Here is a 13,160-nt window from a genome sequence, read left to right as displayed (position 1 = left end):
CTTTTTTTCTTTCCCTTTGTCTTTTCTTCATTTTCATTTTCTTTTGTTTCTCTTTTTTTAATCGAGTACGTAAAATATCCAGGTACGATAAAATTAAAACAGAAGAAAAGAAAAAAAGAAATTGTGATTTATTAAAAAAAAAAAAAATCTCCTATTTCCTTATGAATATGATTGATTGTTAATTAACTTTTTTCTTTTTTTTCTTTTTTTTTTTTTATTAGATTGGACTAATACCAATACTTGTGTATTATGAATAGATAATAAATACGTAGGAAGGTTAGTAACTTGGAGTTAAGGACGAGGGAAAACGGGAAAAGGGATGGGAAGGACACATAGGGACAACGTAGAAGGGTGCAAGGGTATCCGGATTTCAGTGAAATCAGGCGAGACGTGAAGCTCGTGGCAAGCCTCGGATAAAGAGCGCTTTCGTAGGCTTGATGGATCGCCGGCCGCTTAACCAAATATCAATCACAACGGCTAGCGCAACGGCAGCTCTCTGCATATAATCTACGCGTTGATTTGCGTTCGCCTCCTCGTCGGTCTCATAGTTGTCGTCGTCGTCGTCGTCATCGTTGTCATCGTCGTCGTCATCGTCATCGTCATCGTCATCGTCGTCGTCGTCGTCGTCGTCGTCGTTGTAGTCATAGTCGTGCGTCCGTGTTTGCGCATCGACTTAATGGCCCACTCGTGATGGATTTACGTAGCCCCGAGAGGAACAACAATTTTCGACTACTCGATATAATCATTTTCTAAGAATTTCCTCTTAAATATATCATAATCTTTGATCGTTGTATATTATTCATAATTTTATGATATATAATTCATTGTTATAAAGAGATTTAAATTATTTAAATTCCTTTCGTTTCAGTCATCACGTATTATATACGATTCATAATAATAATAATAATAATATATATATATATATGTTTTTTTGTTTTAGATTTTATAATAATTTTATCATTGTTATTATTCTTTTTTCTTTTTTTTTTTTTTTTCATTGACACTTTGTTTATTTGCATATAGAAAAGTTAACTTTTCATAGGAGGGAGAAAAGTCATTGCTATTCCTGCGAGTATTATACGGATTTCGATTTTTCAAGGGACGAGAGATTCGATGAGGGAGAGGGAGGGGGGAGAGGTGGATAGGCGATAATACATGCACGGTCACGTTTTTTGATTGATGGCTCGAACCTTCGACGCCACGATTCAACCCCGTTTGTGCCGTTGTCCCAAGCCTCAACTGTAAAAGATCGCCTACGACGCATCGTCGTACTGCCATCGTCATTTGTTGCGGCGACGCGTGCCACCGATAAGTTTCTCGTTTATAAGCGCATAACTGCTATCAACGAAACATACTTTTCATTTTTTCCTTTTTCTTTTTCTTTTCTTTATTCTTTTCTTTTTTATCTTTTTTTCTTCTTCTTCTTCTTTTCCCTCTCTTATATATTCACATCAATCTTCCAATCAATATATTTCCTTTCAATAATCTATTGAACTTACGTGTACGTTGTAATCATCGTTGTAATAAAAACGACGCATTAACGATAAACATTAATTCGCATTATCATACGTATAAATGCATTTTTGGTGAATATGATAATGAAAATGATAATCTGAACGATCTGAAATCCTTCTTCTGATATACTTTCTTTTTATTTTTACTTTTGTTCTTTTTTTTTTTTTTTTCTTTACTTATATCGTTTTCTTTTCTATTATTATTATTTTTTCATTTTTCTTTTTTCTTTTTTGCATTCTCATCCGCTAATCATCAAAGAGATCTTTCTAAATCTTTTCTTGATTACCTCGTTTATAACTCGGTTCCTTGATCTACTATATGAACAAATAAAAGTATCCTTCCAAGAAAGGGTAAAGATGCCCGAAATGGCCGATGAAATATTGGACAGGTGAAACTCTTGTCATTTTAAGGTCATGGCCTCGGTCAGAAAGTCGTGCGAAAAGGAGGAAGATACTGAGAACGAATAAGAGTCTAAAGGAAGAAAGAAAGAGAAAGATAGAGGATAAAGATAAAAAGGGAGAGAGAGAGAGAGAGAGAGAGAGAGACGATGTGCAATACACAAGTAGAGAGAGAAAGAAAGAGAGAGATAGTTGGAGGTGCCTATTCATTACAAATTATCTAAATGGCAGTGATTTCGGCGGACCGGCTGGCCGTTTGACGAGTAAGTGGCGGTTTCGTTGTTCAGTGACTGCCATTAATCCAAAGCCGTCTCTTTAAAGTTACTCGAAGCAAGTCGCGATATCTTTGACAACCACTGTGGGATCCGGCCCATGACCGGCCCCAAAATTGGACTTATTACAACTTATAGAGCGTGATTTGGACGCTCCGCTCAATAACATACATTATCCCCAATCCATATGATTTAATGAAACTCCTCTAAACTCTCCACTTAACCGCGGTACTCTCCTCTCTCTCTCTCTCTCTCTCTCTCTCTCTCTCTCTATCTTTTATCCTTTCCTTTCTTCCTTTAACCATAAGATATATATATATATATATATATATATATATATATATATATATATATATATATACGTACATATTGTTATTCAAAACTATACTAATTCTTTGTTTTTTCTTTTTCTTTTTCTTTTCATATTACATTTTTCTAATTATTCCTTTTTCCTTTCCTCTTTCTGTTCTTTCTTTAATTTTTTTTTTTTTGTTTCTCTTCGTCACGATCATTTTTACGACGAACACATTTTTTATAGAATATAAAATAAAAGAGAATAATTATCGCCGATAAGGATCATTTTCCTTTTATTAACTTTACGTTCGTGGAATATGAATGAAATAGAACGATTGTACAATGGAAACGAACGATAATGTACAATTTAAGCTAAAGAGTGCCCTTCCTTTAACTTCGCTTTTTTCTCCCACTCCAAGACACCACAAGCAACTCCTTGCCCCTCCCTCAGCTGATGAGGTGACAACCCATAATTATACGGACCGCTTTCAGTCTGAGCTGACTGCAGTGGCATGCAGAGGAGAGGCCTCCATCATCGTCGCTTCTTCTTTCCATGCTTCTTTCTTTCTTTCTTTCTTTCTTTCTTTCTTTCTTTCTTTCTTTCTTTCTTCTCCTCATTCTCTCCCCCTCTCTCTCTCTCTCTCTCTCTATGTTTCTCTTCGTTGTCGTTCACATATTCTCCATCTTGTTTCTCAATATTCTTCCGTATTTTATAATACATTCATAACCATTGTTAATGATGATAGTGATGATAATGATAATGATGATGATAATAATATTCAAAATTTAAATAAAATTTATATTCAATTATTATCGAAAACGTATGTCGTTATCGTTAACTCAATTGACTTTTGACGTTTGAAAATAATCGTCAAGTATTTTAAAACGATTTACTCTCAAATATTATTAATATATCGTAACGTATGTTAGTATGTGTATCAATATTGATATCAAAGGATGTAATAAAGAGGAAGATGAGAATGAAGAGTATCAGAGAGAAAAGAGATGAGAGAAGAACAAAAGAATGAATACTTCGAATCATGCCTGTAGGAGAGGAACGACTTCGCAACTTCTTTTCTGGTGTTAATTACAAAACGCGAGAATAAATTGCCAGGCTAAATGAGAGCCGGCTATTTTCTTCTTCTTTTTCTTATTCTCCTCCTCCTCGTCCTCCTCCTCCTCCACCTCCACCTCTTTCTCCTCCTCTTACTCCTCCTCCTTCTTCCATAGCCTCGTCACGTCTTTTTCTCTCTTTCTCTCTCTCAATTTTTCTGTCTTTCTCTTTCTTCCTTCTTCCTTCATAAGACGAACGGATGAATGGAGGGCGAAGACACCAGTGAAATTTGTTATGCATCTCGAACACGGACTTTTGCTGCACGGCGAGGATAAGTGCCGGAATGAAGTGGCCTTTTTAAATTACATCCTTGACTCCGAAGGCTTCATTGTCGAAGCTTACGAATCGACTTCGACCTCGGAATTATTTCCTATCGATTTCATCATCTTGACAAGTAGCATATCCATGTACGTATGTATGTAGGTCAAATGATATTCCCAAAGACGATTCAAAATGAAGATGATCGATCGATCATCATTATTTCTTTTTTTTTTTTTTTTTTTCTTTCTTTTTAATCCATCGAACGTATCAATTAATTACGAGAAGTATTACGGGAAAAATGTATCAGATAATTATTACGTTAATAATGGAAAGTAAGAAAAAAGAAACGAAAGAAAAGGAAGAAAATCATTAATTAAATTCGTTTTTGTTAAATATTTCTCTAATTAATCCATACGAAATCAAATTATCTTGCCTGAGGATACAAGAAGATCTTTTAACTCGAAGTCAGCATGTTTTCTTTCATCCTAACATTTCTTTTCTCTCTCTCTCTCTCTCTCTCTCTCTCCCTTTCCTTCTCTTTTTCCACCCACTCTGTATCTCTTCACAAAGAAAGATTACTCCTCTTCCGGTTGGTTGATCGCACGCTCAGCTGCGCGACGTGAAATTATTTGGAAAATCTGCCCTTTGTCCCTGGGCCTACGTACTTACTTCGACTACCTTTCTGTTTAACGTCGATACTTTCACACAGTAAATACTTTCGCCCATTGTTCTTAACAAACGACGAAGAAATTGTCTCTCTTATCCTTTACACATATTACATCAGCCAACGTGTTGTTTTATAATTTTAATACTTAAATATTCTCTCTATTATATACCTCGGGAATTTGAAATGAATCTTAATAAATTTAAACTTCAAAAATTATTTTATTATTAAATTATTTCATTAACAAAAATTATTTCCCGTTGAAGAAGAGAAAAAAACAACAACTAGCAAAAAACAAAACAAAACGAAGGAACGAACGAAAGAGACAATTTTCCCATCCTTGGAAACTTCGTAAGATTGAGACTCTTCCTTTCGACGAAGATAGAAAAAGAAAAAAAAAAAAAAAAAAAAAGAAAAAAAGGAAAAGAAGAAAAAGGAGAAGAAGAAGAAGAAGAAGAAGAGAAAACGAACAAAGTTAAAGCCGATATAAAAGTGCGTGACGCAAAAGGGAAACGAGGGAATGATCGCTTATGCACGTGTGTATCACCATATAGGCCTAATATTGTTCCCCAGTCGTGCCCATTGGTGTACATATAAACAGAAGACGGGAAACGGAGTTTCGCGCAGGAGGAATCCGGTTTTTCAAGTAATCGAGAGTCGAAGCAGTCAGCCAGGCGGTCAGCCAGGCAGTCAGCCAGGCAGTCAGCCAGGCAGTCAGCTAGGCAGGCAGGCAAACAAGTAGGTAAGAAAGCAAGCAGCCTAGGAGGCAGCCTAGAAGGCAGGCGAGCGAGTAAGCGAGCAAGTAAGCGAGCTAGTAAGCGAGTAAGCAAGCGAGCGAGCGAGCAAGCAAACACCTAACCAGTCAGCCGGATGGTCAGGCAGACGGGCAGGAAGGCAGGCAGCCATCGAGGTAGCTCACGAGCTTAACTCCCAACAACACGGAGAACTACCTCCAAAGAGAATCGTGAGAGAAAGAATGAGAAAGAGAGAAAAAGAGAGAAAGAGAAAGAGAAAGAGAAAGAAAGAGATAGAATGGATGCCATAGAAGCATGCATACACCTCGTCGCTCCTCCTATACCTCGCTTTTTTCTCGCTTTCCTAGTTCACCACACCCATTCTTCTTTATCGAGTTGCTGCTCCTGAGAGCTGCTCGTCCCTCCATTATTGAGACATAAGAAGACCTTATGCCAGTGCCTAACCACCTACATATTATGTATCGTCAGACAAATAGCGATTGACCTAATCGATTCTTCAATTCTTTCGCCATTTGAGATTAATCGATTTCGATCTATATCATCTTTTATCATTCCTCCAAATGATTTCCATTGATAATACGCCGATTTATGTTATACATGTAATCGAGATATTTCTATTAGACACGTATATTGTATTAGTTTATTGATTATAAATTATTTAAAAATTTCATGATCATTTCTCGCGACTAAGTAATTTTTGTAAATTAAACTTCTCTCTCTCTCTCTCCCTCTCGTAGAAATTATTTCATTAAGATTTATTATGCTAGGAATTATTATCGACGACGTTGCTCTTATCTTACTGCTGATGCTTACGGTAACCAAAAAAAAAAAGAAAAGAACGAAAAAGGAAAAGGAAAGAAGAAAAAGAAGAGGAGGAGGAGGAGGAGGAGGAGGAAGAAGAAGAAGTTTCAGGAAGCAGGAAGAAGAGAATGACCGATCTTTCTTGTATTCTCTAACGACAATAACTGAACAAGAGTTTCCTTCCTTCTCCCACCTTACATGCCATTTACCTCTTCAAGTGCAAGAAAGAGATCCAATATTTGTTCTTCGTGGGTCTCCACGAGCATCATCCGAGTGTAGTAAACCTTTTGATATATAGTCGAAGCATTTTAGAGTTCTGTCAGCCACGCCCACAATCAGCCGTGGTATTATTTACACTCCTTGTGGGCTCGAAAACGTTTCTCTTTCTTTCTCTCTCTCTCTCTCTCTCATTCTTTCTATTATTCTCCTTTTATTATATCTCTATGTCTGGCACTGTGCGAAATCCTTTTCTTCGTCATCAACCATGCCGTCATCGAAGTCACCATCTACATTTGATATCGCTCTCTTTGTTCTCGCTATCTCTGTCTCTCTCTCTCTCTCTCTCTCTCTCTCTCTTTCTCTCTCTCTCTCTGTCTGTCTGTCTGTCTGTCTCTTCAACCTGCTAGAATATCTAATTTGGTTAAATGTGTTCAAACGAACGAGTCAATGATTAAATCATCAATCCTTATTCAAACGCAAAGGATTCTTTCACGTAAAGAGTTATTGATATAATAATTAAGTACTTTACTTCAGACAGAGTGCATAAAATTGGAATTCTTGTTTCCTTCTTCTTTTTTTTTCTTTCTTTTTTCTTCAAGTAAAAAATCCAATTTGCATTATAATATATATATATATATATATATATATATATATATATCAAAACGTTTTATAACGCATTATTATATGTTCCAACGAAATTCTTAAAAGCCATCATTCCTACGAGCATGATTCTTTTTCATTCCATTTTTAAAATTAGACGGATCGATCGCGGTCGTATCTATTTTCAGACATGAGAAAAAGGAAGAAAGAAAGAGAAAGAAAGAGAGAGAGAGAGAGAGAGAGTATGTAGCCTTAGGGTCGGATATGATTTCGGGGTTGGTTTTTTCTCTTTCTCTCTCTCTCTCTCTCTCTATCTCTCTCTTTCTTTTTTTTCTTTATTTCTCTTTCACGATCAACGAAGAGAAAAATTCGTGACGATTCTTCTCTTACCTCTTATTCGCCAGTGATCTTAGGATCTATCTATTTATCTATCTATCTGTCTATCTATCTATCTATCTATCTATCTATCTGGTACGAGAACAAGAGATTCATGCAAATTTTCTTCCTCCGACATTTCGGACGTTCTCTCTTCTTCTTTGCCTTGGCAATCTTACAAATTATTGATATTAATCTATTACGTGGGAACACGATATCCGAGTTAGGTTGGACCTATCGCTCTTGGGCCTGAATTTCGTCTGATTTATAATACCTCTAACAATGGAGAATAGAAGGAAAGAAAGAAAGAGAAGGAGAGAGGGGCGGGGGGAAGAACGAGAAAAAGAAATAATATTAAATATTAAAGATAGTACAATGACATTGTATGAAAAAAAAAAATAAATAAATAAATAAATAAATAAAAAAGAAAAAAAGAAAAAAGGATTACAGAACACATTTCTATTAGCGTATCAATCTTACGTGAGTAAAAAAGAAAGAAACTGTAACGTAGTAAATCAAATGTGAATGGATTAAATCGGATTTCTCTTAAAAGAAAAACAAAAAGGGAAAAGGAAAAAGTTAAAGAGAAAGATAAAAATGAAAAGAAAAAACAAAGAAAAGAAAAGAAAAATATACGAAAGGTGGAAAAATAGAGAAAGGATAAAAAGAAGAAGGAAATAAGTAATACGCGAGATGATTACAAAGCAGATCGTATGTACGTCGTTGAATCACCGTTTATGCGCTTCAAGCATCGAACGATTTTCGTTTCGGAGATGATCGTACCTCGGACGAAAAATCGATGCTTCGTCTAATCTCGAAGGTAAATCTTTCCCGTGGGCTAATCAAAAGCGAGGATCGAAGAGGGTAGCGTGTTTCCGAAGCATCTGCCCTTGCGCGAGAGTACAGTAACATACGGAATTTAAATTGTCCAAGGGATACTTCGTGAACCGTTCAAAAATTCTTCTTACCAGACAGGTCAATACTTTTTCCATCGCGTTTTTCACTCGCAACATCGCTTAATCCGCTGCATAAACATTGTATTGTATTTCGCAAAGGGATGCGCCTATTATATCATATTTTGTTATTAATATCTTCTGACTGGCTGAGTCTGCAAGCACCGATACACATACTGAAGAATAAAAGAGAAAGAAGAAGAGAGAGAGAGAGAGAGAGAGAGAGAGAGAGAGAGAGAGAGAGAGGGAAAGAACCGTAGAAACAGCCGATACCGGTTTTCTTTATCGTACAATGCCCATAGGATTTTTATTATCCTTCGTCCTAGAGAAAAAAAAATAGAGAGAGAGAGAGAAAAAAAATATATAATATCGATATCGAAAATTATAGCAGACTTCCTATGGCCGAGAATCTATTTCAAATTCTAACAATAACTAACCGTAAAAAATAAATATATATATATATATATATTCATATGTACAATATATCCATACCATATAAGTATATTCTATGTTAAAGTAAAATCATGGATTTATATCTACTCCATCACAAAGTTACCCATACACACGAATACACATGTCGTCAGAGTTACGAACGTTTACGAAGATTTTACGACAGTGGTCAGGTTTATGTCGTCTGATGCACCATATGAGCCTAACTATTGAGCTATTTAAAAGCAACGTCTATCATCAAGTTCTCTCTCTCTCTCTCTCCTTTTTCTCTTTTCTCCTTTTATCCACTTGAAAACTTTCGCTGGTGTGCAAAGTACTTATCAACCCTACGACGTGTTCTCCATGTTTTCCATGTTTCTCGATACTTAAAAAAGAGAGAGACAGAGAGAGAAAAAGAAAGAGAGAAAGAGAGAGAGAGAGAGAGAGAGAGAGAGAGAGAACATATGTAGCAAGCATTGACCGTCGTTTTATGGAACGATCAAAACAGAAGTGCGTTACAAACGTTGGATTTAAAGGCAGACACTCGATTCGAATTCTACGTTCTTCCCTTTCGTTCGCCTTTCCCTGCTTCGAAATAAGTAACGACGAAGAGAGGTATGAGAACGTAGCAGGTGGGTTTCAGTGCATTCAAGCGAAATTAACGTGCAGGTCTGCAGAGCTCTTCGAAGGAAACGAAAATTCTATATCCCCGAGATATCTGTGTTTCATTTACACAACCACAAAAAATTCTTATTCCTATTTGGATACTCGTTATTGATAAAGAAAAAAAAAAAAAAAAAAGAAAAAAAAACAAAAGGAAAAGAAAAAGAGAGGTAAACCAAAAAAAAAGCATGCAATAGAAAAGTTTGCATAGTTTTTAATTAATCGAAATAATGAAAAATAGAGAAACGATTATATCGAAAAGGAAGAAAAAAGAGACAGAGAGAAATAGGAGACAAGTTTGCACAAGGATGCGATTAAATAAAGAAATAAATGAAGTAGAAAAAAAAGAAAAGGAAAAAGAGAAAAAATGATTAATCCAACTCGATAGAATGTCCAACAATAATAAGTAAAAGAAATGAAAAATAAATAAATAAATTGAGGAAGAAAAAAGGAAAAGCAAAAGAAAAAAAGAGATAAACCAAGTGTCGCTTTTCATTAGTCTCGTACAATTTTCCCTTCTGAGTTTCTTTTTTTTTTTTTGTTACCTTCCTTCGGCTGTTAACAACACAACTCTCTCCTCTCCTCACCTATCACTTCAAACACGTACATACGATAGTACGTACGTACATACATACGGCCCTTGGCGCACATAGAGAGCGAGAGAGCGAGAGAGAGAGAGAGAGAGAGAGAGTAAAAAAAGCAAAAAACAAAAACGACGAAAAAAAAGAAAAGAGAAAAAAAGGGAAATAAAACCTGAACGAAAAAAAAAAAGAAGAAAAAGGGAAAACAAAAAAGGTATGCCCTATATCAAACCAAAGAGCCACTCTTTTCCTCTTTCCGCTCGTTTGTTGGTCACGAGGAGCCCTACGCGAATTACAAAAATATTCCCGGCGCGGACAAAGCGGTCGGGCTCGTTGATTCGCGAGTTAATTGAGCGGCGCGGCACACGGCGGCCCGCTAACGAGTAAATTGTTGACTACCTACCACCAACTAACACCAACACCAACACCATCACCCTCCTTCCTCTCCTCTCTCCCTCTCTCTCTCTCTTTCTCTCTCTCTCTCTCTCTCATCACCACACGACATACAATCAACCACCATCGTCGTAGAACATCATTCGTCGACTACCCATTCTCGCGATATTCCACGCTTATTTTTATTTTTATTTATTTATTTTTTTTTTTTTTGTTATCTCGATTAACTCTTAGCTTCCTCTTCCACTCCTCTCCTCATCCTTTTTTCTCATCCCCCATTGCATTCCCCCCTACCACCCCACTCCACGGAATCCCAGGAAATTGCTACGGTCGCTCGTTTTCTTTCTCGTGTCGATTCCACGTTTTTCTATTCGTTCATTTTCTCCTCTTCCCTTTTTCTTCCTCTTCTCTTTCCTTTTCCTTTTCCCTTTCCTTCTCTTTCTTTTTTATTTTTTATTTTCTTTTTTGTTTTTTTTGCTTCTTTTTTCTTTTTTCACGAGATCGTCTCGAAGATCGATTATCATCATATACGCTTTCGATCGTCGTCCGATGGACGATCGGTTAACACGCCAGTTATATTTCTTTTGTTTTTCTTTTCCTTCGAAAACGATCGACGAAATAAATATTAAAATGAAGAATTTTGTATTGCGTGTAGAAAAAAAAACAAAAAAAAAAAAGCAAAAAAATAAAAAAGGAATGATATGCTTGCGAAGAGAGACGTGTGTCGTAATTAAGTCGTACTAAAATTCCCGTTCGTGAGCTTTGAAAGACGGCGCAGATTTTATGGCAGGCCTCGCAGAGGCTTCGTACACACATTCACATAGACACGCTAATTTTCTGTCTCTCTCTCTCTCTCTCTCTCTCTCTCTCTCTCTCTCTCTTATATCTTTGAACGTATCTGAGCACTCTATGTGCTCTTTTATGTTTAAGCAAGAGGCGATGGGTCGCGCATCTTGTTGCAAACGCGTTCGTCACGCACACGGACAACGTGCTTTGCATAACGACGATGACAGCTCGTCGAGAAAATACGAGATGAATTTTTGTTTCTTTACCGGAGGTCGATGATCGATCATTTCTATAATTATCATTGATATTAACGAAAGAGATCAGATTTCGAAGAGTTTGTAAAAATATAAGAAAAAGCATCGAATCTAAAAGAAAAAAGAAGAAGAAAGATAATCAAAAATTACTTTAGAAATAATATAATATTAATCTCTCATAATAGATAATAATATCCTGTAAATCATCGTTTATCCGATAAGAATTTATCGAATGTAATTAGAGAAATATTCTGAATCATTATAATCAAGACATTAAAAACACGAATAGAGTATAGATACGTATTTGATGTTTATTTGATGTTTATATGAAACGCTTTATTAAGCGCTCGTACGCTCGTACGAATTTATTAAAAAAAAAAAAAACAAAACAAAACAAAAAAAAAACAAAAAAAAAAAGAACAAAAAAAAAACCCGAGCGAAGTGAAATTAAACGTTTAAATAAATTTTTTCTTTCTCTCGTTTTTTTTCCTTTTATTTTTTATTTCTATTTTTTTGTTGTTTCTTTTTTGCTCTCTGCGCCACATAGAAAGGTGGTAAAAATAAAAGGTATGAAAAAGGAAAAAAGAGAAAAATAATAAAAAAAAAAGACTCGCGGAGATGCTGCGATTCTCTCCCGAGCTGCTTGATTTACGGGCACGCGTTGTGGTAAAGCCGTAACTCTGTTACCAAAATGAAGAGGTTTAACAACACGCTCTCGTTTCTCTACGAACGATCGCACCTTCTTCTTCTTCTTTCCCCTCTATTCTTCTTCTTTCTCCTCTCCTTTCTTATTCTTTTTTTCTTCTTGTTTCCTCTCGTAAAAAACAATCAAGCCGGACGCATTCTAACGCAGAAGCCGCGATCATTAAAGACAAACCTTTGCGCAGGTATTTCTACGCATCGTCTGATACTGATCTCTAGGCGTGTCTACTTCTAATAAAGAATGAAATTTCACAAAATCTTAACGTTTATAATGAAAAATTTATCTCCGTTCCTTTCCCCCAAAAATATCACGATTCCGATGATCCTTCTATTAACAATGAGAACGTTATCAAATTTTCAGAGATCATATTTAAATATTATGAACTTATGATATACAAATCTATTCCTACCTCTCTCTCTCTCTCTCTCTCTCTCTCTCTAACTTGAATATACCCTGAATATATCCGCTCTCTTCCGACTTGTACGATCAATGAAATGTTAAAAAAAACAATTTTAAAAATCCACTTAACGAAACTAAAGAGACATACGATATAAAAAATGTATTTCCGTCTATAATTCACGTTTCATTAGTTCGCATAGTCGATAAGAGAAATGAGATGTTTAAGAGGGTTAAAGGGGAAAAAAGAAAAGATAAAAATAGAAAAAGGGAAAGAAAAGAGAAACAAAAAAGAAAAAGAAATAAAAGAAACGAAAAAAAAAGTGAAGCGCGAAAGTAAAGTAATTTCTCAAAGTAAAAAATTGTTCTCCCGCATTAGAACAATATCCCCTTATCTTTTTCTCGTAGTATCTCTTTGCGCGACATTATCGGCAGTTTTCGTTCCGCGGATTATTCCGCTTTCGCATCAAATCACCGAGCCGGTTTCGGTTTCGTCCCTCGGCACGCACGCGGTATATAATTTCCGACCGCAGGGTGAAAATTCCACGTGCGGCCCTCAGTGGTTCTCGAAACTTGCCTCTCTCTCTCTCTCTCTCTCTCTTCTCTGCTACACAACTTCGCTATATCCGGAATCGTATCTCCTTTAATTCGCGGCTACGATAAGAACCCTTAACGAATGAGAGAGAGAGAGAGAGAGAGAGAGAGAGAGAGAGAAAGAAAGAGAGAGAGAAGGA

General features: G+C 36.2%; 1 protein-coding gene across 11 annotated transcripts in view; it reads right to left on the bottom strand.

The window, feature by feature from the left end:
• LOC124954855 (dachshund homolog 2) overlaps positions 1–13,160 on the bottom strand; it is a 226,075-nt gene that overhangs the window by 114,216 nt on the left and 98,699 nt on the right. The gene's annotated exons all lie outside the window — the stretch shown is intronic.

The sequence above is a fragment of the Vespa velutina genome, chromosome 16, assembly GCF_912470025.1.
Source record: "Vespa velutina chromosome 16, iVesVel2.1, whole genome shotgun sequence".
Lineage (NCBI taxonomy): Eukaryota > Metazoa > Arthropoda > Insecta > Hymenoptera > Vespidae > Vespa > Vespa velutina.
Note: the sequence above shows the minus strand (reverse complement) of the source record. Positions and strands in the feature narration are given on the sequence as shown.